Source organism: Schistocerca americana, chromosome 5 (assembly GCF_021461395.2).
Source record: "Schistocerca americana isolate TAMUIC-IGC-003095 chromosome 5, iqSchAmer2.1, whole genome shotgun sequence".
NCBI classification, from domain to species: domain Eukaryota; kingdom Metazoa; phylum Arthropoda; class Insecta; order Orthoptera; family Acrididae; genus Schistocerca; species Schistocerca americana.
In genome coordinates this window covers 455403491-455425988 of record NC_060123.1, presented here as the reverse complement: position 1 = coordinate 455425988, position 22498 = coordinate 455403491, and positions in this window count along the sequence as shown.

Below are 22498 nucleotides of genomic sequence, written 5' to 3'. Positions count from 1 at the left end.
TACAGTTGCAGAACAGTTCAGAGAAAATTTGAGTCTCGTAACAAATAAATACCACACTCATACGGTTATAGTCGATGGGGACTTCAACCTTCCCTCGATATGTTGGCAAAAATACTTGTTCAAAACCGGTGGTAGGCAGAAAACATCTTCCGAGATTATCCTAAATGCTGTCTCCGAAAATTATTTCGAGCAGTTAGTCCACGAACCCACGCGAATTGCAAATGGTTGCGAAAACACACTTGACCTCTTAGCCACAAACAATCCAGAGCTAATAGAGAGCATCATGACTGATACAGGGATTAGTGATCACAAGGTCGTTGTAGCTAGGCTCAATGCCGTTTCTTCCAAATCCACCAGAAACAAACGCAAAATTTTATTTAAAAAAGCGGATAAAGTGTCACTAGAAGCCTTCCTAAGAGACAATCTCTATTCCTTCCGAACTGACTATGCAAATGAAAACGAGATGTGGCTCAAATTCAAAGATATAGTAGCAACAGCAATTGAGAGATTCATACCTCATAAATTGGTAAGAGATGGAACTGATCCCCCATGGTACACAAAACAGGTCTGAACGCTGTTGCAGAGGCAACGGAAAAAGCATGCGAAATTAAGAAGAACGCGAAATCCCGAAGATTGGCTAAAATTTACAGACGCGCGAAATTTGGCACGGACTTCAGTGCGAGATGCCTTTAATAGGTTCCACAACGAAACATTGTCTCGAAATTTGGTACAAAATCCGAAGAAATTCTGGTCGTATGTAAAGTACACAAGCGGCGAGACGCAGTCAATACCTTCGCTGTGCAGTGCCGATGGTACTGTTACCGACGACTGTGCCGCTAAAGCGGAGTTATTGAACGCAGTTTTCCGAAATTCCTTCACCAGGGAAGACGAATGGAATATTCCAGAATTTGAAACACGAACAGCTGCTAGCATGAGTTTCTTAGAAGTAGATACCTTAGGGGTTGCGAAGCAACTCAAATCGCTTGATACGGGGAAGTCCTCAGGTCCAGATTGTATACTGATTAGGTTCCATTCAGATTACGCTGGTACAATAGCTCCCTACTTAGCAATCATATACAACCGCTCGCTCACCGATACATCTGTACCTACAGATTGGAAAATTCCGCAGGTCGCACCAGTGTTTAAGAAGGGTATTAGGAGTAATCCACCGAACTACAGACCTATATCATTAACGTCGGTTTTCAGTTATATTGTATTCAAACATTATGAATCACCTCGAACGGAACGATCTATTGATACGTAATCAGCATGGTTTCAGAAAACATCGTTCTTGTGCAACGCAGCTACCTCTTTATTCGCACGAAATAATGGCCGCTACCGACAGGGGATCTCAAGCTGATTCCGTATTTCTAGATTTCCGGAAAGCTTTTGACACCGTTCCTCACAAGCGACTTCTAATCAAGCTGCGGGCCTATGGGGTATCGTCTCAGTTGTGCGACTGGAGTCGTGATTTCCTGTCAGGAATGTCGCAGTTCGTAGTAATAGACGGCAAATCATCGAGTAAAGTTGAAGTGATATCAGTTGTTCCCCAGGGAAGCGTCCTGGGACCTCTGCTGTTCCTGATCTATATAAATGACCTGAGTGACAATCTGAGCAGTTCTCTTAGGTTGTTCGCAGATGATGCTGTAATTTACCGTCTAGTAAGGTCATCCGAAGACCAGTATCAGTTGCAAAGCGATTTAGAAAAGATTGCTGTATGGTGTGGCAGGTGGCAGTTGACGCTAAATAACGAAAAGTGTGAGGTGATCCACATGAGTTCCAAAAGAAATCCGTTGGAATTCGATTAGTCGATAAATAGTACAATTCTCAAGGCTGTCAATTCAGCTAAGTACCTGGGTGTTAAAATTACGAACAACTTCAGTTGGAAAGACCACATACATAATATTGTGGGGAAGGCGAGCCAAAGGTTGCGTTTCATTGGCAGGACACTTAGAAGATGCAACAAGTCCACTAAAGAGACAGCTTACACTACACTCGTTCGTCCTCTGTTAGAATATTGCTGCGCGGTGTGGGATCCTTACCAGGTGGGATTGACGGAGGACATCGAAAGGGTGCAAAGAAAGGCAGCTCGTTTTGTATTATCACGTAATAGGGGAGAGAGTATGGTAGATATGGAACGCGACTTGGGATGGAAGTCATTAAAGCAAATACGTTTTTCGTCGCGGCGAGATCTATTTAAGAAATTTCAGTCGCCAACTTTCTCTTCCGGTTGCGAAAATATTTTGTTGAACCCAACCTACACAGGTAGGAATGATCATCAAAATAAAATAAGAGAAATCAGATCTCGAACCGAAAGGTTTAGGTGTTCGTTTTTTCCACGCGCTGTTCGTGAGTGGAATGGTAGATAGTATGATTGTGGTTCGATGAACCCTCTGCCAAGCACATAAATGTGAATTGCGGAGTAATCATGTAAATGTAGATGTTGGTGTTCGGCTGAACACCTACAGTTGGTTGCCCCTCGAATAGGAGGACAGTTTAATTTCGGCAAGATGGATCGAGCTCAATTTCACTGAAACCGTCTTTAATGTCAAGGGCTGACAGCCAAATTTTTCCCTAGAACTGCAGCAGCGGATCCTGCATATGTTCCGGCGTTCTTCCATCTGCCTCAATGTTAATCTTGAACACCATTGCATCATGGCAACATAGGACCGATCAGTCTTTCTTAGGCACAATCGTGAGAGCATTTACCTGTTCTGACGTGCCCCGTGATATGACCCCGGCTGCCTCCATCGCTAGGTTTTCGTTGCTTCCAGGTCATTGAGCACGCTTCGCTTGTTGACGACCGATCACTTTAAACTTATGGACCACTCTCCGAAATCTTCCCGATAGTATCAAGAGTGCATTCCTGAATTTTATGATTCTCTTCTCCACCTCCGTCTCTGCTCTCAGCTCAGCTATGTTTTATCTTGTACACTCTTTCTAGGTATTCCAATCGGATCAGCTTCTCCGTACATCACACCTACGTGTGATCGTTCATCTGTTTGCAGGGTGCCATCTCCTGAGTCTCAGGCTTCCGAATCAGACGTGATCAATTTATCACGCCATTTCGACGCGTGGAAACACTTGCAGTCCTTCGAAAACGGTCTGAGTTTTATAGCTTTTTCTACCGTACACGGATCAACGTTATCTTCCAATACTGGCGAGTTGGCGTATACTATACTTGTACAACTGTCGCGCACCTTACAGGGCTTCTCAGCCGCTCTGAAATTTTCTCCGCGTTCTCGGCTCCATACGACTTTCACAGTTGCTAAGGGGGCTTCACCTTCAACCGTTGTCACTGTCTCTGCGTGCTTGATGTCACGGGAATTTATCTACAGTCGCTCACTATATATTATTATATTCCATTTTGAGCGTGTCTTCCGTGCTCGCATGGGCGGTGTGGGATGTCACAGGAGATTACTCGTTAACTATCTCTTGTCATCTAAATCCTAAAAGTATATGTGCGAGGGTCTCTAGAAAACGACCAGTCTCATCATGTCTGTCAGATTCTCTTCCATTGGGTGTGTGCGTAGAATTTTCGTCACTTGTGGAAGGGAAACCGACTTCATATGGAACCCAATAAATCACTTTTTAGCTCCCGTGATCGAAATATGGAAATTTCCTCATTCTCCTTACATTTTAGTTCTACCGTTAGTGCTGTCACTCTGCGCGAGAATATGTTGTTGTTTTTTTTTTTTCTTTTTTTTTTCTTGTAGGTGTTTTCCAATGTTCCTTTCGTCTCAGATTGCGCGCAGATCCTCCTCATTCCCTACCTTATCACTCCATCTAATTTTCAACATTCGTCTGAAGTACCACATCTCAAATGCTTCGATTCTATTCTGCTCCTGTTCTCCCACAATCCGTGTTTCACTACTATGCATTGCTCTCCTCCAAGCATACATTCTCAGAAATTTTTTCCTCAAATTATGCCTATGTTTCATACTAGTAAGAATGTTCTTTTCGCCAGTGCGAGCGTCCTTTTGATGTCGCCTTGCTCCGTACGTCATTGATTATTTTCCTGCCTATGTACTAGAATTATTTTTCATCTACTTCGTGACCATAAAGCCTGATGTTAAGTTCTCACTTCTGTTACTACTCATTACTTTCGTTTTTCTTCGATTTACTCTCAAACCATATTATGCTCGCAGTAGACTTGTCATTCCATTCAGCAGATCGTGCAGTTCTTCATCGCTTTCACTCAGGAAATCACTGTCATCAGCGATTCGTATCACTGATATCCTTTCACCTTGAATACTAATTGCACTCCTGAATCTTCTTTTTTTTCATGATTGCTTCTTCGATGTATAGAATGAATGGTAGGAACGAAAGACTACATGCCTGTCTCTCACTCTTTTTAATCCGAGCTCTTCGTTCGTGGTCTGCCACAGTTATTATTCCCTCTTAGCTCTCGTTCATGCTGTCTATTATCCGTCTTACTATATTGCTTACCTCTATTTTCCTAAGAATTTCCAACATCTTGCACCATCTAACACGATCTAAAACTTTTTCCAAGTCAACAAATCCAATGAACGTGCCTTGATTTGTTTTCAGTCTTGTTTCCAATATCAACCCCAACGTCAAAATTGTGTCTCTGGTGCCTTTACCTTTCCTAAAACCCAAATGATCGCCATCTAACACGTCCTGAACTTGTTAGCTCTTGCAGTCCGCTTTCTCCTCTGCATCTAACAGAGGAATTCCCGTTGTACTCTAAACGTTACTAACTTTTCCTTTTAATTTCACCGAAGATCGTTTTGAGTCTTCTATATGTTGAGCCAGTCCTTCGGCAATCATTTCTTTCACTGTTGCTTCACATTTTTCATGCAACCATTTCATCTTAGCTTCCCTGCACCTCCGATTTGTTTCATTCATCAACAACTTGTATTTCTGTATTCCTGAACTTCCCTAAACAGTTTTGTGCTCCCTTCTTTCATCGATCAACTGATGTATTTCTCCTGTTACCCAGTGTTCTTGAGAGTTAATTACTTTGTACCTCTGTCTTTCTTTTAAACTTCTGTGATTGCTCTTTCTGGATACGTCCATACCTCTGCAACTGCACTGCTTACTGAACTATCGCTTGTTGCAGTATTTACAGTCTTAGAGAACTTTAGGAGGGTCTCTCCATTCCGTAGTACTTCGGCGCCCACTTCTTTGAATGCTGATACTTACTAACTAGTCTCTTAAACTTCAGCCTACTCCTCATCACTTTTACATTGTGATCTGAATCATTATTTGCGCCTGGGTACGTTATACACTCCAGTACATGTTTTCGGAATCTCTGTCTGACCATTATGTAATCTAACTGAAATCTTTCCCTACACCCCGGCCTTTTCGAAGTATGTCTCCTCTTCTGGCTTGACGGCTGATAATCTTTCTTGTGATTCCTTGGACGATTTATTTTCTTCATCCACGCATGTGGAGATGTTAGTCATGTTATTGTTTTCCCGATTTTTTAAGCCGTCAACTTTCATTTCATACTCTTTTCTCACCTTGTCAAGGCTGTTGTTGACCTCCGCCTGTATCGTTTTGGTTTCACTCCCAAATTCGAGTCTAACTTCTGCGATGTGGCTCTCAGTCTTTTGACGGCGAAGTTTTAGTTCTGCTTCCACTCTTCGAAATTGTGATTTATTGTCCTCCCTCACGGCGGTTAATTGATATGCGTGGTTTCGTTAATTGATATGCGTGGTTTCCTAATATCACAATAATTCGGTGCAGTGAACGCTGCATATCCTCCACAAACATGCCTTGTATTTCCTCACTCATAACCGAACGCGCTTCTCCATTTTCCTGACAGTTTCCATATTTATCCATCTCCCAGATCTCAAATGCGTAGGAAAACAAAGCCAGAAACTAAAAGCACAGATCGAACAGACACAGACAACACAACGATGCTGGAAACACTGGTACCAACAAACCCATCGAAACGTGGAAGAGAATAATCACAATAATATATTACACGTTATAAAACTACTTAAAAAATACAAAGAAGGCTGTGGGAACCGAAACTAAATACACTGGCTACCGCTGTGTCTACTTCATACTCCATATTTGCAATGTATCCAGCACACACAAACATGTTATCCCTGGGCCTGACATCGGACACAGAGCTTAATATATTCTAGTTAAATTCTATTCAGGAAGACTAGTGAAAAATGTCGTCGTTGCATAGGCTCTATTAAAAAATAATGCGTCCTACGTCATGTCGAAATAATTTTCACTGGGATGTGCCATTGTTATATCATTTCAAATACTTGCAACTTTTATGCGGTTTTGAAATATGACTTTAAAAATTGGTTTCATATGACGAGAGGACTGAGGTCGTAGATCTGTTTTCAACTGCCAGTACATGTAATTGTTTTTATTTTTGTTGATTAGGATGCCAATAACCGGTACCGAAATCAGGTCAAGATAAATCTTGTTGCAACAGGTTGGCTGCACTATACATATCATAGTAAAAACAGTATTTGCAAAAGGAAATCCGTGACCTGTGCAAAAGTGTAAACTAGATTAACATGAAGTTATATTTGCCACATCTTGAGTTAACAGCTAACATAAATGCAAAGTCGTTGTAAATTGTGTTTACGCATATCATTAATCGGAAGGAAATATTTCAACAGGACGTGGAGACTAGACATGTATGTAAGCTTCAAAATCTAGCGACGAGGCATAAACCGCTCTCGAGGCCAGTATTCAATTCTCTGTGCCTGAATTAAATGTTACACAAGTAGCCGTTTTAAGCAAAAATAAGCTGAATCTCTAATCATCCACGCCAAAGTGTAATCGGACCAGGAGAAAACATAACCAATGGAGAAGAATAAGATTGCAATTAAATTGAACGAAGCGATCGTCAGAGAAGTAGAGGGACCTAGCAAAGAGGGTGGGTGGGAGAATGATAAGATTACGATAACCACGAGTACTAACAAAAATAATTTGCTAATGATGCCTTGATTGTTAGCACGGAAAAAGATAAAACAACAGCTATTTTATCACAGGTAGAATAAAAAGTGGAGTACTGTATAGTTAACAACAATGTAGAGCAGACAAAATTAAACCTGTTTAATAAGTTTGTGGCAGAATTTAAAACCAATTGGAGGGGCATATATAAAGTTCTCACAGAGCCTTAAAACAGGCATATTGATCTTAAGAATCATAGAACGTGTTCCCTGTATGGCACTGTGAGGCTCCATAAAAGGATGCCTCAGTTGGGCCTGTTATTAATGCCATTAGTGGCCCAGGGCATCAACAGGCTAGATATCTTAATAAGGTACTTAATCAGCATTATTTTTTCTCGGAACCATACATGATTAAAAAATGGTTATTAAATGCCTACAAGTGGTGAAGAAACCTGCGGATGTTAATATAGCATTCATCGCTGTAAAAAGACATATACTGTAACATCTGAATACCTCATGCTTCTTCTATTACTGAAGACAACTTACGCAGCGTTAGTAGTCTGGAGGGTGATTATGTTAGTGGATTTATGAAACTGTTGGTGATTATCGTTTAAGATTAATTACTTTAGATTTGGAGACAACACATATCAGTAACATACATGATTAGCAATAGGTTCCATTATAGCTCCCACAATTTCAAACATTTATACATCCCATCCAGGAAGAAAAGTTTTGAGTGACTACTCTGAGTTGAAATAGAGAGTAGTGCTATACAAATGGCACCCTGAAGAGGTCATTTGTGTTTATATGGTTGAATTGAAAAGATGAATATAATGCATGCAGCTCTGAGTACGAAAGGTCCGAATACCGAATTCACTGTGTAGCATGCAGTTCATGGCACCTTACTGTTCATCGATCTTTGTTTTACTCTGAAGGGTGGTAATCTAGAATTTGATGTTTACTGTAGACCTTCGCCAACTGATACACCAATTTATAAGTGCACCTAGCACCGGAAACCTAATGAAATAGCTGGTTTCAGGTCATTGGTCCAGTGAGTCTTAGAAATCCCGTTGAATCCCGTTCGTCCCATGTCCGACAATCTAGGGAGATGTCTGAGATCTGTGGGTGTTACTTCCGTCATTTCTTCTACCTTAAAATAACGGGCTACTTTGGGCCCATCATGAAGAGCACGTATTTTCTCCGGAAAATAATGATGGTATTTGTGGTGTCAAGTGCCCACAGTGCGAGTGTACATATATCGCGTAGACAGGGAGAAGATTTCAATGTGGGTTTAGAGTGTATGGTACGACTCGTAAACCTAAGTCAGCTTTAGCGGTGCAATTGGCACGCATTATGCACAGCTTGCGTATCATTGAAGATAAAAACTTTACATATAGGATCAAAAGGGCCGGCCCTTAACATCTTAGAAGAGTTGAAAATCATAAGTGCAAGTTAAGCATACAGGCAGCAGTCTCCATGAGCAAACCGAACTTACACATGAATGGACGCTCAGAAACTATTTGCATTGCCTACAGTAGTCTCCACAGAATAGGTTGCAGTATTTGGTCATCTTCGTGTATCTGTAACATCTAATTCCAGGACCTTGGGGACTGCGCATGGTGTCAGCTGTGACGTTTCGCACTATGTTTCCTGAACTAGGTTGAGTGTTTTAGGGTTCCGTACCGCAGTCGGTAAAAACGGAACTCTTATGGGCTCGCTTTTTTATACATCTGTCTATCTGACTGTTATGTTTCTCACGGAAGGGTAGATCGTATCAAGTTCAAATGGCTCTGAGCACTATGGGACTTAACTTCCGAGGTCATCAGTCCCCTAGAACTTAGAACTACTTAAACCTAACTAATCTAAGGGCATCACACACATCCATGCCCGAGGCAGGATTCGAACCTGCGACCGTAGCGGTCGCGCGGTTCCAGACTGTAGCGCCTAGAACCGCTCGGCCACTCCGGCCGGCATCATATCATGTTGTAACTTATGGCGCATAATGAGATCTACGGTCCTTTAGCGGTATAAAAATTGAAGCTTCTAAGTCAAAGCTACATACGCCCATTTACGTCACATATTTGACAAGTCGCAAACTAAATCATCATTTCTCTATGGCACTTTCCGTTGAAAACTCGCAAATTAAATCATCAGTCCTCTAAGGTACTTCCCGTTGGCCTAGAATCATGAAATTTGGCAAAACGGTAGGTTTCAGAATACAACCAAAGGAAAATATTCGAAAACTGTACATTTTTAATCATGTCACACGAAATGAATTTTTTTGTGTCTTTTCCTACCTGACTCTCTGTTAGTCCGTTAAATCTTAGGATCAGGTCGACGTATCAAGTTGAAATCTATGTCCGGTACTAAGGCTTACGGTGCCTGGCGGTGTATAACATTGAAGCTTCTGAGGTAATGAAGTCAAAAAATACGGCCATTTATGTCACATATTTTGAAGCTTGCATAAACCTTCATTAAAACCTGTAGGTACTTCCCGTTGGACTAGAATCATAAAATTTGGCACCAAGTAAGGATTCACAGTACAACCGAAGGAAAAAATCCAAAAACTGTAAAATACAGATGAATTTTTTTTTGTCATGCGTTATCTATCTTTCTGTATGTCTGTTAGGACCCCTTAGTATCGGGAACGGATAAACGTATGGCGTTGAAATTTACTCACATTCTATGGTCTTTGATCCCTTTGTGATGTAAGAAACTGAAGCTACTAAGTCAAGGCAGTCAAATGCTACCGCCATTGATATCACGTATATTGATGCCATTTCACTCATCACAACCCACACGATGCTTGCCGTTGGCCGATAAACACGAAATTTCTAGAAAAGGAAGATTTTACAGAACAATCAACACGGAAAATAGCAGTAACTGTAAATATGTAATTATATTAACACGAAAACAAATTTGGTCCTTCCTTATTTGAATGTCTGTTAGTCCATGCGTTAAAACCCATTTTTCTCAGAAATGGGTGGACGTATCAAGTAGAAATTAAATCACCTAGCAAGCTCTGTAGGACCTTGGCGGTGTAATAAATGTGAGCTTCTAAGTCAATCCTGCCGAAAGATACGACTATTAAGTGCACATATTTCGATACTCGCAAATTCACTCATCAAAACCTATAGGGTACTTCCCACTGGCGTAGGATAATGCAACTTGGCAAGAGGGAAGGTAAAATCCGAAAACTGCTACTCTGTAATTATATCACACTAAAATATATTTCTTTTGTCATTTGTTATTCGATGTCAAATTTGAAATCAAAACAATCAGTAGTTCTCCATTCAGGTTTACTGGGTCGCAATCGTAAAAGTCAAACACGAGGCAAGGAATGACTTTGTTGCGCATAAGACGCGTTTCGGAATTTACCTATCTTCAGATTTCCCGTAGTGATTACCGCACGTAATGATAAATGTGGCGTTTCAAATCGTGTGTGAAACAAACATTCGCCATGGCGTCATTGTGCGGCTCTTCCATTGCAGTTAGTGAATCTGTAGTGTTGGCAGAAGAGCCAACACTGTGTTGCTAGAGGAGGCCGAAATGCACGCGTTTAATTACACGCTGACTGGCGTAAGGTCTGGAACAGTTAAGGGAATTAATAGTAGCAAATAAAGTACGTAGTTGATATAATACTTAACTTTAATCCACAATTGTAGAACATCTCTCGTTACGGTACATGCTTCACAATATTAATTATCAAATACTATGGCGCCTTGATAGGTCGTAGCAAATGACGTAGCTGAAGGCTATGCTAACTATCGTCTCGGCAAATGAGAGCGTATTTGTCAGTGATCCATCTCTGGCTAAGTCGGCTGTACAACTGGGGCGAGTGCTAGTAAGTCTCTTTAGACCTGCCGTGTGGTGGCGCTCGGTCTGCAATCACTGACAGAGGCGACACGCGGGTCCGACGTATACTAACGGACCGCGGCCGATTTAAAGGCTACCACCTAGCAAGTGTGGTGTCTGCCGGTGACACAACATTCCTCCCCCGCAAATCGGCGAACGGTTGTGTTATAAGGCTTCCGCCCGCCGTGGGGAGGACCCCATGTTGACGTATACGACGAGGTGGGGAGCCTAACAACAGGCGAGGCTGTGCCACCCGCACCCGGCCATTCGGTCTGAGGGGAGCTAGGAAACGCCTGAAAACCTAGTCCAGGGTGCATGCGAACATGCGGTGTATGCGCCCGTAAAGAGACAGGAGGGGCCGAAGATTCGACCTCCATTGGGGCGGGGCGGCCGACGAGCGAAGACGACATCTGGTCCGGAGCGGGCAAGAGGTCCATGTCGGAGGACAGCTGGTCACGGGAAGCGATCGGCGGCGCGTGACCCAGGGAGGCGCTTGGCGGCTGCAGCAAAGCGTCGAATGCGGGCGGCGCCGGCGGGAGAACAGGCGGCGGTGGCGGCGGTGGCGGCGGTGGCGGCACGTCGCCATGGGGCAAAATGGAAGGCAGCGTCGGTAACACCTGGGGATGAGGCGAGCCAGTAGATGGGTCCCCAGGGCGCTGACCGGACGGCACCGTCGCTGAAAACAGACGGGGAGTGGCAGAACCCGTGCGACGACAGAGGCGCAGCTGATTGAGATGCCGACGCACCTCATCAGAGGCCCCCAAAACCAGATACATAGCGCGGCCGAGGCAGCGAAGAATGCTCCCTGCGAGCCAACGCCATGAACCTCGATAGTTGCGATAATGTACAACGTCGCCTGGAGCAAAAGCAGGCGTCTGCCACTGCACAGTAGCCTGATGCGGCGGATGCAGCAAAGACATCAAGGTTCGATGAGGACGACCGTGGAGCAACTCAGCCGGCGAGCGACCATCTCGGGGCTGAGAGCGATACGAGGACAAAAAGAGCAATAACGCGTCCTCCCGAGAATGCAACTCTTTCAACTTCAACATCTGTGACTTAAAAGTCCGAACCAATCGTTCAGCGGCACCGTTTGACTGAGGCGAAAATGGCGCGGATGTCAGATGTTGAATACCATTGGCCTTGCAGAATGACTGAAATTCTGCGGACATGAATTGTGGGCCTTTGTAGGAAACAATAGTCTGTGGAAGACCTTCAATACAAAAGATAGCGGATAACGCTTGGATGGTGGCAGATGACGTCGTGGAAGACATCCGGACAACAAAAGGAAAATTACTGAATGAATCTACCACAACCAACCATCGAGCATTCCAGAATGGACCAGCAAAATCTATGTGTAAGCGTTGCCAAGGGGAAGTGGCTTTTGGCCATGCAAAGAATTTCCGCGGCGGTGCGGATTGTTGTTCGGCACACGCCATGCAAGAAGAGCACATTTTCGTAATCGCAGCATCGATTCCGAACCAAGTACAGTGCTGACGAGCAAGTTGTTTTGTTCGCACTATACCCCAATGTCCTCGGTGGAGAAGTCATAAGACAGAGGACTGTAACGAACGAGGGACCACGACCCGGGACTGATCATTATCAGAACGCAACAGCAAAACACCACGTCGAACAAAAAGTCTCTCCTTGTGAGCAAAAAATCGGCGAACAAACGGATCCTCGATCCGTGACTTTGACAAGGGCCATTGGGAGGCAACAAAACGCAAAACGGTAGCAAGGACAGGGTCAGCAGCTGTGGCTGTAGCTACACGATGAAAATCAACCGGAAACGATTCGACCACGTCATCGGTTTCCGAATCAATGAACATGCAAGCAAGTTCGGAAGAATCGAATGCTCTATCCTCAGCAACAGGCAAACGGGACAACGCATCAGCGTTTCCGTGCTTAGCAGTGGACCGATACAAGAGATCGTAGCGGTACTGCGAGAGAAAAATAGACCAGCGAACGAATTTCTGCGCTGACGTGAAGGTTCAGGCTTGTTCGGATGAAAAAGCGATGTCAAAGGTTGGTGGTCTGTGATGATGGTAAAGTGACGACCATACAAGAAATCATGAAACTTAGTAACACCAAATACGAGAGCCAAAGCTTCTTTCTGTATCTGGGAGTAATTTCTTTGCGCAGACGAGAGCAATTTGGACGCAAAAGCAATAGGGCGATCACGCGATCCATCTTTGTGCGCAAGCACAGCACCGATCCCGAAATCCGATGCATCTGCCATCAACAAAAGGGGTTTCTGGGGATCGAGTGGCGTAAGGCAAGTATTAGAAAGCAACGCCGATTTCAACTGGCGAAAGGCGCGTTCGCATTCCGTCGTCCAGACGAACGGAACACCTTTACGGCGTAAGCGATGAAGCAGAGCTGAAATGGAAGAGGCATTGCGCACATAGCGATGGTAATAATTGATTTTGCCCAGCAAACTCTGTAGCTGCTTCAAATGCTGCGGCGAAGGCAAGTCTTGTATGGCACGGAGGTGCTCTGGACTGGGATGTATGCCTTGGGCATTGATTACATGTCGCAGATAGGGTAAGTCCCGAGCAAAAAACACACATTTGTCCTTCCGCAAGCGAAGACCATTTTGTCACAAGACCTGAAATAATGTTCTGAGATTGGCTAAATGTTCTTCTGCTGTCTTTCCGGAGATCACAATATCGTCCAGATAGTTTGCTGCAGTAGGGACCGACGCACAAACAGTTTGCAGATACTGCTGAAACAATGCAGGGGCGGATGCAGACCCGAATGGCAGTCTTTTGAATCGGTACAAACCAAGATGCGTGTTAACCACCAAGACGCGCTGGGATTCGTCGTCTACTGGTATTTGCAAGTACGCATCCGCTAGGTCCAACTTCGAAAAATATTTACCCGGGCACAGTTTGTCAAAAAAATCTTCCAGGCGGGGTAAACGAAAAGTTGCAATCACTAGTTGTGGATTCACAGTAGCTTTTAAGTCCACGCAAAGTCTCAATTTTCAGGAAAGTTTTGGCAAAATTACTAAGGGTGAGGCCCAGAGAGAAGCCTGCACACATTCAATTACACCTTGTGATTCCAAATCGTGTAACGTTCTCGTGACCTCATCACGCAATGCGTGGGGAACATTGCGCGCTCTGAAAAATTTCGGTTGTGCGTTTACTTTCAGTTCCAAATGTGCTTTATAGTTCTTAGCGCAACCAAGGCCCAGTGCAAAAATGTCTGCAAACTCTTCACATAGACGAGAAACACTGGCTGAAGGCACAGTCTGGTTCACTGAGAAGACCTGATTTACTATAGACAAGTTAAACTTATGAAATAAATCTAAACCAAACAAGTTCACTGCAGAAGAAGAACGAAGGACGTAAAATGACACAAGTTTTGTTTGTCCGTTGTATGTTGCAAGAAGGCTGCACTGTTCTAACACAGGGATATTCTGACCGGAATAACTATTTAACTTAACATTTGCGGCACGCAATGGAGGTTTGCCCAGTTGTTTGTATGTGTCTTTATTGATCAATGAAACTGCAGCTCCGGTATCGAGCTGGAATGGGATCACGTTGCCATGATTGTCCAAGTCTACAAAAAGTTTATTGTCCTGCTGACGACAAGAGCGACTGTCTCGTGCAACATGAACAGACACTGGTACAGATGCACTTGCGACTTGACGGAATTTCCTGCGATGTCGACACACACTATTTGTGGGACGAACACAGTCACTGTTAGAGAGAGTGGCACTGGGCGGAGTGGAATGAACTACATGAATGTCCATGGGCGAAGGTTCACGAGCTTGAGTATTCGTGGTTCGATTCCGATTCCGGCTCGAAGCAAAGGGCCTGGAATGGTTGCTACTGTCGGATCGGAGCTTTTTCTGGCAGACACTTTGAACATGTCCTTTTTTATTACACAAAAAGCAAATAGCTTGGCGTGACAGGCAGTTCTCATGCGAATGTCTAGTAGCACACCGCGGGCATGATTTCAGCACTGCATTTGCGTGCTTGCGTGGCACACGTTTGGGAGAGCTTGGTGGCAGCTGCGGGGACGGGCGCGAGGGCTGTTTACTGTTCCGTGCAGCGCGCCCAGCGGGCCGGTTAACGTGACACACGGCTGGCGAAGTTGCAAATGATTCCTGAGCAAAGTCAAGTGTGTCTTGTCTTTCCAATATGTCTATCACTTGTTGAAGGGAGGGATTGACTAGTTTTAAAATCTGTTCCCGTATACGAACATCACAAACGTTCTGTGCAATTGCATCATGTACCATAGTATCTGAATAAGGGAGTCCACATTCACACTCAAAACACAATCCCAAGTAAGGCCTTGCAAATTTGCAACCCACTCCCGATTAGTTTGACTGGCCGTACGTTTTGTACGAAAGAAAGTATACCTTTTTGCAACTACATTGACTGATTCCTTGAAATATGCATCTAATGCAGACAAAATTTCTTCGCAGGACAGAGTTGCTGCATCGCGTCGGGGAAATAATTTCACTATCACACGGTACGTGTGCACCCCGACGGATGCTAACAGAAAAGACTGCCACTCGTTACCTTGAATTCTGTAGGCGGCGAGATGGAATCCAAATTGGCGTGACCACTCCGTCCAGCTTTCCAGTGCCGCATCAAACGGACGAAAAGGTGGTGCAACAGCATGTTGTGGCTGCGGTAGCGGCGGAGCGGCGGCCGCCGCATCGTTTGGCATTGCACGTTGGCCCTGGATGAGCTGTCCAAGGGCATCCAATAAGGCCTGCGTCTGCTGATTCTGCAAGCGATAAAATTCGGACAGTACATCTGGAGAATGTGGCGAAGCCATGACAAGTAAATTAGAGCAATACAACAGTTAAATCTTCGTCGCCAAATATGTAGTGTTGGCAGAAGAGCCAACACTGTGTTGCTAGAGGAGGCTGAAATGCACGCGTTTAATTACACGCTGACTGACGTGAGGTCTGGAACAGTTAAGGGAATTAATAGTAGCAAATAAAGTACATAGTTGATACAATACTTAACTTTAATCCACAATTGTAGAACATCTCTCGCTACGGTACGTGCTTCACAATATTAATTATCAAATGCTATGGCGTAGCTTCTGAAAGTATTCGTATGGAGTGTAGCCATGTATGGAAGTGAAACATGGACGATAAATAGTTTGGACAAGAAGAGAATAGAAGCTTTCGAAATGTGGTGCTACAGAAAAATGCTGAAGATTAGATGGGTAGATCACATAACTAATGAGGAAGTATTGAATAGGATTGGGGAGGAGAGAAGTTTGTGGCACAACTTGACCAGAAGAAGGGATCGGTTGGTAGGACATGTTCTGAGGCACCAAGGGATCACCAATTTAGTATTGGAGGGCAGCGTAGAGTAGCATGGAGAGCTGCATCAAACCAGTCTCAGGACTGAAGACCACAACAACAACAACAACAATGGCGTAGATGAAGGCTATGCTAACTATCGTCTCGGCAAATGAGAGCGTATTTGTCGGTGATCCATCTCACGCTAAGTCGGCTGTACAACTGGGGCGAGTGCTAGTAAGTCTCTTTAGACCTGCCGTGTGGTGGTGCTCGGTCTGCAATCACTGACAGTGGTGACACGCGGGTCCGACGTATACTAACGGACCGCGACCGATTTGAAGGCTACCACCTAGCAAGTGTGGTGTCTGGCGGTGACACCACAGAATCCATCCATGAGTAGCACATCAGCCAATTCTTCATCAATAAACCTATTCATGTAACAGCTGTGTATCACTGTTCGGGTACAAATAACGCTGCAGGAAAATAAAACTCCAGACTGAGCTGAGCAGTAATGAATGCAAGCTTAGGGGCAATGGGGTAAGGAGCATTTAACTGCCGTCAATAGGAGATATCGTAGTGAATGGAAACAGAACACACAGCTCATAACGTCGACAACTGCACTGTTTTGCGCTGTTTTAGTGAAATACAGGTGCACTGGTAATCTGGGCAACATTCAAACGAATTGATATAGCTCTGTATGGAGCTGCCGGACACCACGATGCCTCATACAGAAATACTCAAGTGTGTCTGAAAAACATCTGAAAGTTTGTTGGTAGAAAGGACAACATTTCCCGTCTGGATTATTATTCTTTAATTTATCTATTCCACACTATCGCGATTTTGGCTTACAGTGTCACTTTGATATGACGTCTTACGAACGACGTTAATGATCGCTGCTTTAAGTGGATGCTGTTCCTGTAACGCGTTTAAATATTCCGTGCGTATACTGCATGAGTCATCGTCGTTTATAAAAGAACGTCAAACAGAATGAAAACTTTATCCCTTCCAATGAGTGACATGCAAGATTTCAATTGATCCTATTGTTAATAGGTCCCTTCGCGCTATTGCTGCAAGCTATTAATTGGTATAGTAGTTTTTGACTGTATGGACTGTAACTTTCATTAGCGAGGTGCTTTGTATAGTAGTTGCACACGTCTATGTTCTTTGAACACCTCACTGTGGCGTGTTATTCCACGTCCCCATATATATTCCCACTACATTGAAATCTTGCATGCCACTCGAGGAAAGGGAAAAAATTTCATTGTGTTTTACGGTTTATGCATAAATTTTATGACGCCGGCTTCCAGTTGGTTTCACTACAGGCCTGTACTGCGCCTGTTAAATATGTTCCTTTACCAATCATAATGTACTTTTAACGCTTTTCATGTAACTTTGTGTGTAACGTTTCTTTTTTTTTTTTTCATTTTGAATATAATTCACTAATTCAAACTATGAACGGCGGGTCTAGTTGGCCCCGCGCTGTTCTTCCCGTCAATAGATGGCAGTACTTTCGCCACTCTGGTTTACCAGTTTTCTTTCCCCTTCGTGCACACTACTCTGTGCTCTGCGCTCGTGATACACCGCGTCGCTCGGGGTCACACACAAAGTGTGTCCTTGCGTTCGTTGCATATTTTTTTAACCGGGCAGCCGTCCGTGGTAATGTGTCGTGTCACTTTGCCATTTATTTAGGTTTCACCGCACTTAACCCGACCTTTATTTTCTAAAATGTTACATGGAACTTCTTTTTTTGCTTTTTTATGTGTCCTACTACGTGTAAAATCTGTTATTATCTCAGTTCTCTGTTTTTAGTTGTAGTATAACATCTGATGACGGGCATGTAAGAGCGCGAAACAGGTCATGTTTTAACTACTGAAGAACAAACAGAGCCACACAACGCCGAGCGAGGTGGCGCAGTGGTTAGACACTGGACTCGCATTCGGGAGGACATCGGTTCAATCCCGCGTCCGGCCATCCTGATTTAGGTTTTCCGTGATTTCCGTAAATCGCTCCAGGCAAATGCCGGGATGGTTCCTTTCAAAGGGCACGGCCGACTTCCTTCCCCGTCCTTCCCTAATCCGATGAGACCGATGACCTTGCTGTCTGGTCTCCTTCCACAAACAACCAACCACACAACAGAAGCGCTATTTTGAACCTCTGCGGTAACTTTTACTTTCTTGATACTATATTTTACTTTTCTGTGGAGGAACGCTGTCAAAACGACAAGTATAGCATTATAATAGAAAAATCGCGAAATAGACCAGAAAAGATGAACACTATTAATAATATAAACTGGTCTCTAACGTTTACTGTTTTCACGACGATATTGATTAATAACGAACTTTTGAGTGATTAGCTTACTTGTTGATTCCATTTTCTGCATACTATTTCGACAACGTTTAGATTCGCTTTCTTGAGGTACTGTGAATTGTCTACTGCCTTCAAGCAGCGAGCGCGTGGGATTACCCGAGCGGTCTGAGGCGCTGCAGTTATGGACTGTGCGGCTGGTCCCGGCGGAGGTTCGAGTCCTCATTCGGACATGGGTGTGTGTGTTTGTCCTTAGCATAATTTAGGTTAAGTAGTGTGTAAGCTTAGGGACTGATGACCTTAGCAGTTAAGTCCCATAAGATTTCACACACATTTTTTCCAAGCAGCGAGAAAGTTTAACAACACGTTTTTCGGGATATGAAGAGGATGATTCGGTGGGTCATCGAAATATTGTGCTGAAAAGGCAGTCAGCAACCAGGCTTTACACCAGAAAGCGCAAAATTATATGTATGGACAATTACAGATCGTTGTAAAATTCCGTAGAGCAGCTGCGATTTATCATGGACTGAATTATATAACAGAGAAAAGAGTTTGTAATGAAGATAAATGAACCAGAATAAGAAGTGGTGAGAACCAGCGGACGGGAAAGTTCCATCAAAGTATTATCCGAAGGAAAGGTCTTCGTACAAGTAAAATGGAGCAGTGTGAAAGAAATGACGATTGGAATATCTCACGCACTTTTATTTGCAGTAGTAATGGGCTGAAAAGTGCAACTGACTGGCTGGTTGTAGGGCGAAAATATATGTTAGTAGTCAACACAATTTTATTACTAAACACTTCGCATCTCTACCTCGAATTTACATAACACAAAAGGAATGCTGTGAAGAAATCACTGCCCTCAGAGGCTCAGCATTCGTTTTCTGGGGACGGGCTTGTGTTCCGAGCATGGGACTGATAAGCGCCGCTAGTCTTCTATCACCATAAGCTGTGGGCAAGCTTCAGCGGCCACCGTGATGTGCGATGTTGGAACGTTGTGTTTCACAGGGAATGGCGATCTTGGCTTGACCTCTCGGATCACGAAGATGGTAAAAACCTCTATTAAACACCCCTCAATCTGAAGGTGTGCTACGCGCTGATCAGATCCATAGCCGTTGAGGTGGAACAGTCGTTGGCGGGGAATCTCTGTGGAACCTGTTGTACCTCAGCTGTTCAAGGTTTTCCTAGGCGCGCGGGGCTGTCTGCGTGAACTTTTATTTTCGTAACTGCTCATGGGACCGAGATGGATCCTTCGAAGTTTTCTTTTCCTTCTTCCCGCTGAGAGGCTCGGCCGCTCGAAGGTAGCAACACTCAATGTAACAAGAGGGGTTGTGTAGTCGTGTAAGTACCGTGTCGAATAACAGAATGCATTCTGGTCATCAGAAAACGTTTTAGTAGTGACAAGAAAAGAGCATAGTATTGAGAAGGTTTCGCCCATCTTTATACAAAATGGGTTAGAAAGCATCTGTGGCTTGCGCAATTGGACACCGTTAGTGGAAACTTCAAATTCCCAGAAAGTCACCAACCTCCGAAAAGCTAAATGCCTCGAGGAGTATGCAGTAGATACCGAACTGCACAGCACCTTGAATTGCGGCAAGGGTGATGTGATGAGCAGGGATGTAGTTGACATTTCGTAGGAGAAACTGCAACGTGAGTTGACTCCAGAAGATATAGACGAAGTGCACAATATCATGAAGAAGGTAGATGGGGATATTGTCAAATCCATCTCCTTTATCCTGACATTCAGTAGTACGAAACTTCCTAACCACATTAAGACAGGTTTCCTTTGCCTAAGTGAGGTTTTATGACCCCAAGCCAAGGCGCTATTTAAAATTCCAGCGCTTTAGGTATTCTACTGTTGGGTGTAAGGAAGAAGCCACTTGTGGCAAGAGTGATAAGGCCGCCCACAAAGGAGTCAGTTTTGCATCTTCTTAAAGTGAATGAATTGCTCTGGGATCACCCCGTATGGGATCGGGACTGCAATGTACGTCTATAAGGTACAAGAGCTTCAGACTGCGAAGCGCATTCCATATATTGAAGCTAAAAAAAGGCGTATAAAGCGATGCTGTCCCCATTTCTCGCTGTTTCGTTTGCTCCCGTTCTTAAACAGCCAGTGTAGAAAGTCAATGTTGGTACACCAACAGCGGTTGCTAGTTTCGGCACTAGTACCTGCGTTTGTCAATGCAATTGTGCTGCTGCAGTCATTTCGAAACCTGTCACTCCACCCAGAACTTCAGAAAAGGCTGTGGTTGACGATGTTGAGGAATTCCCAACACCTCAAAATATCCCGTGTTGTTTACAGTCCAGGTCTGCCATTACCACTTTTGCGATTGTGGCTCCGAAGGCTACTCAGACTAAAAAATCAAAGTCGAGGGCGAATAACCGAACACTCACGAAGACAGGTAGTACACAGTCCGACGATGTCGAAGTTATCCTCTCAGATGCCTCTCTCGACTCTTCTTCAGTGGTGATAGACCTTGATGTCGAACTGGGACGCTCATCTCGCCTGAAGACCTCGCCTCCATGTTTTGCAGGCTCCTCTCCCCGGCAGGAAGTCTGTATGAAAGTGCTATCCCCGTGATGATGGCTCTCAGACAGTGGAACATTAATTGGTTCAAGACACATGTGGAGGAGTTAAAATTCCTAGCACAGGCACGCCCCCTGTGCTTGTTTTTAGAAGAAACAAATTTTAAAGTCCCTGACTCTCCTGTGTTACGGTTATATCCTTCCTGAAAGGACGACCTGACTAGGGACAGCGTCAAGGGCGGGTTGCTTTGTTCGTCAATAACAAACACGACTTCACTGTTCTCTCCTTGATTACTGACTTACAAACAGCAGCCATTAGCGTTCGTGTGGTTCAGAAGATTACTACCTGCTTATTGTAATAATCTCCGGAGTATGCAATAGACTCTAAGGCCCTCATAGGCCTCATTGAACAACTCTCTCCATTTCTCCAGCTGGGTGATGTAAATGCCCTTAATGAATTACGTACTTCGCGCAATCCTTGCCCTAAAGGTCGAGTCTTGGAGCATCTCACGATGTCGCAAGAGCTGTACATCCTCAACACATGCTGTCAGCTGCTATTGTGTCATCCTGATACACTGTCTTCTCTTTCTGCTCTCCCGTCTTTGCAGACTCGGCTCAGTGGGAAAGAAAGAAAGACCTTCATTCCAACGACTGCTTTCACTGTAGACCCACTCACCCAATGGCGCTTTGCTTGAAGAGAAGCCACCGATATGGATGGTCTGCAATGCTAAACGTTGTTCAGCCAGGTGGCTGTGTTGAACACTGTGGTAGTATCCAGGACTCAGTTGACCACATCACATGATCAATCAATCATGCCAGTAACTTATCAATCCCAGAGTCCTCAGGTCATCTTATGAAGCAACATGTTCCTTGGTGGAACAGTGAGTGCCACTCAGCAATGTGGTACAGGCGCATGGTTCTTCGATGGTTTAAGTACAGCCCAACAGCAGACAACCTCACAGCATTTTGGGTCGTGAGGGCCATGGCTCCACGCGTAATTAAGGAGAGCGAGAAGAGGTCATGGCAAGCGTTCCTGGACTCCGTCAACCATCCCATTCGTTACACAGAAGTACGAGAAGCCACGAGGAAGATTTCCGGCTGACACAGACCTTCACCCGTGACAGCAGCGCTGAAATAGTGGTGTCTCAAAATAACAGACATCGTTCAAAATATCTTAAAACATTTTGCTGCCGATGCCAGCCAGGATACAGCGTTTTTCTACTGCTGTGGAACTACAGAGAGGGGCACAAATTTTACAGCTGTCCTTTCTCTATATGGGATATGAAATCGGCACTGTCTGAGACTAGTAATATTGCACCCAGTCTCGATCAAATCCAGTACTGCATGCTTCGACATTTGCAAACAGCATCAGAGGAAATCCTTCTCCAATATTTTAATCTGATATTCGCAACTCGTGGAAAGAGGCTCTCTTAAATCAGAACAGACGACACAATTCCCATTAGTTACCGGAGCATCCCCTTACGAGCAGTGGAGGATAGATATTGGAGCGAATGGTTAAAGATCGTTTGGTCTGGGTTATAGAGACTAGGCAACTCAGGTGCTCTCATTGTCGATTCCAGAGATTATCTCCACTGTCGACAACCTTACCCTACCTGAGGAGGCAGCTATTCAGCAGGCTTTCCTACGTAAATATCAC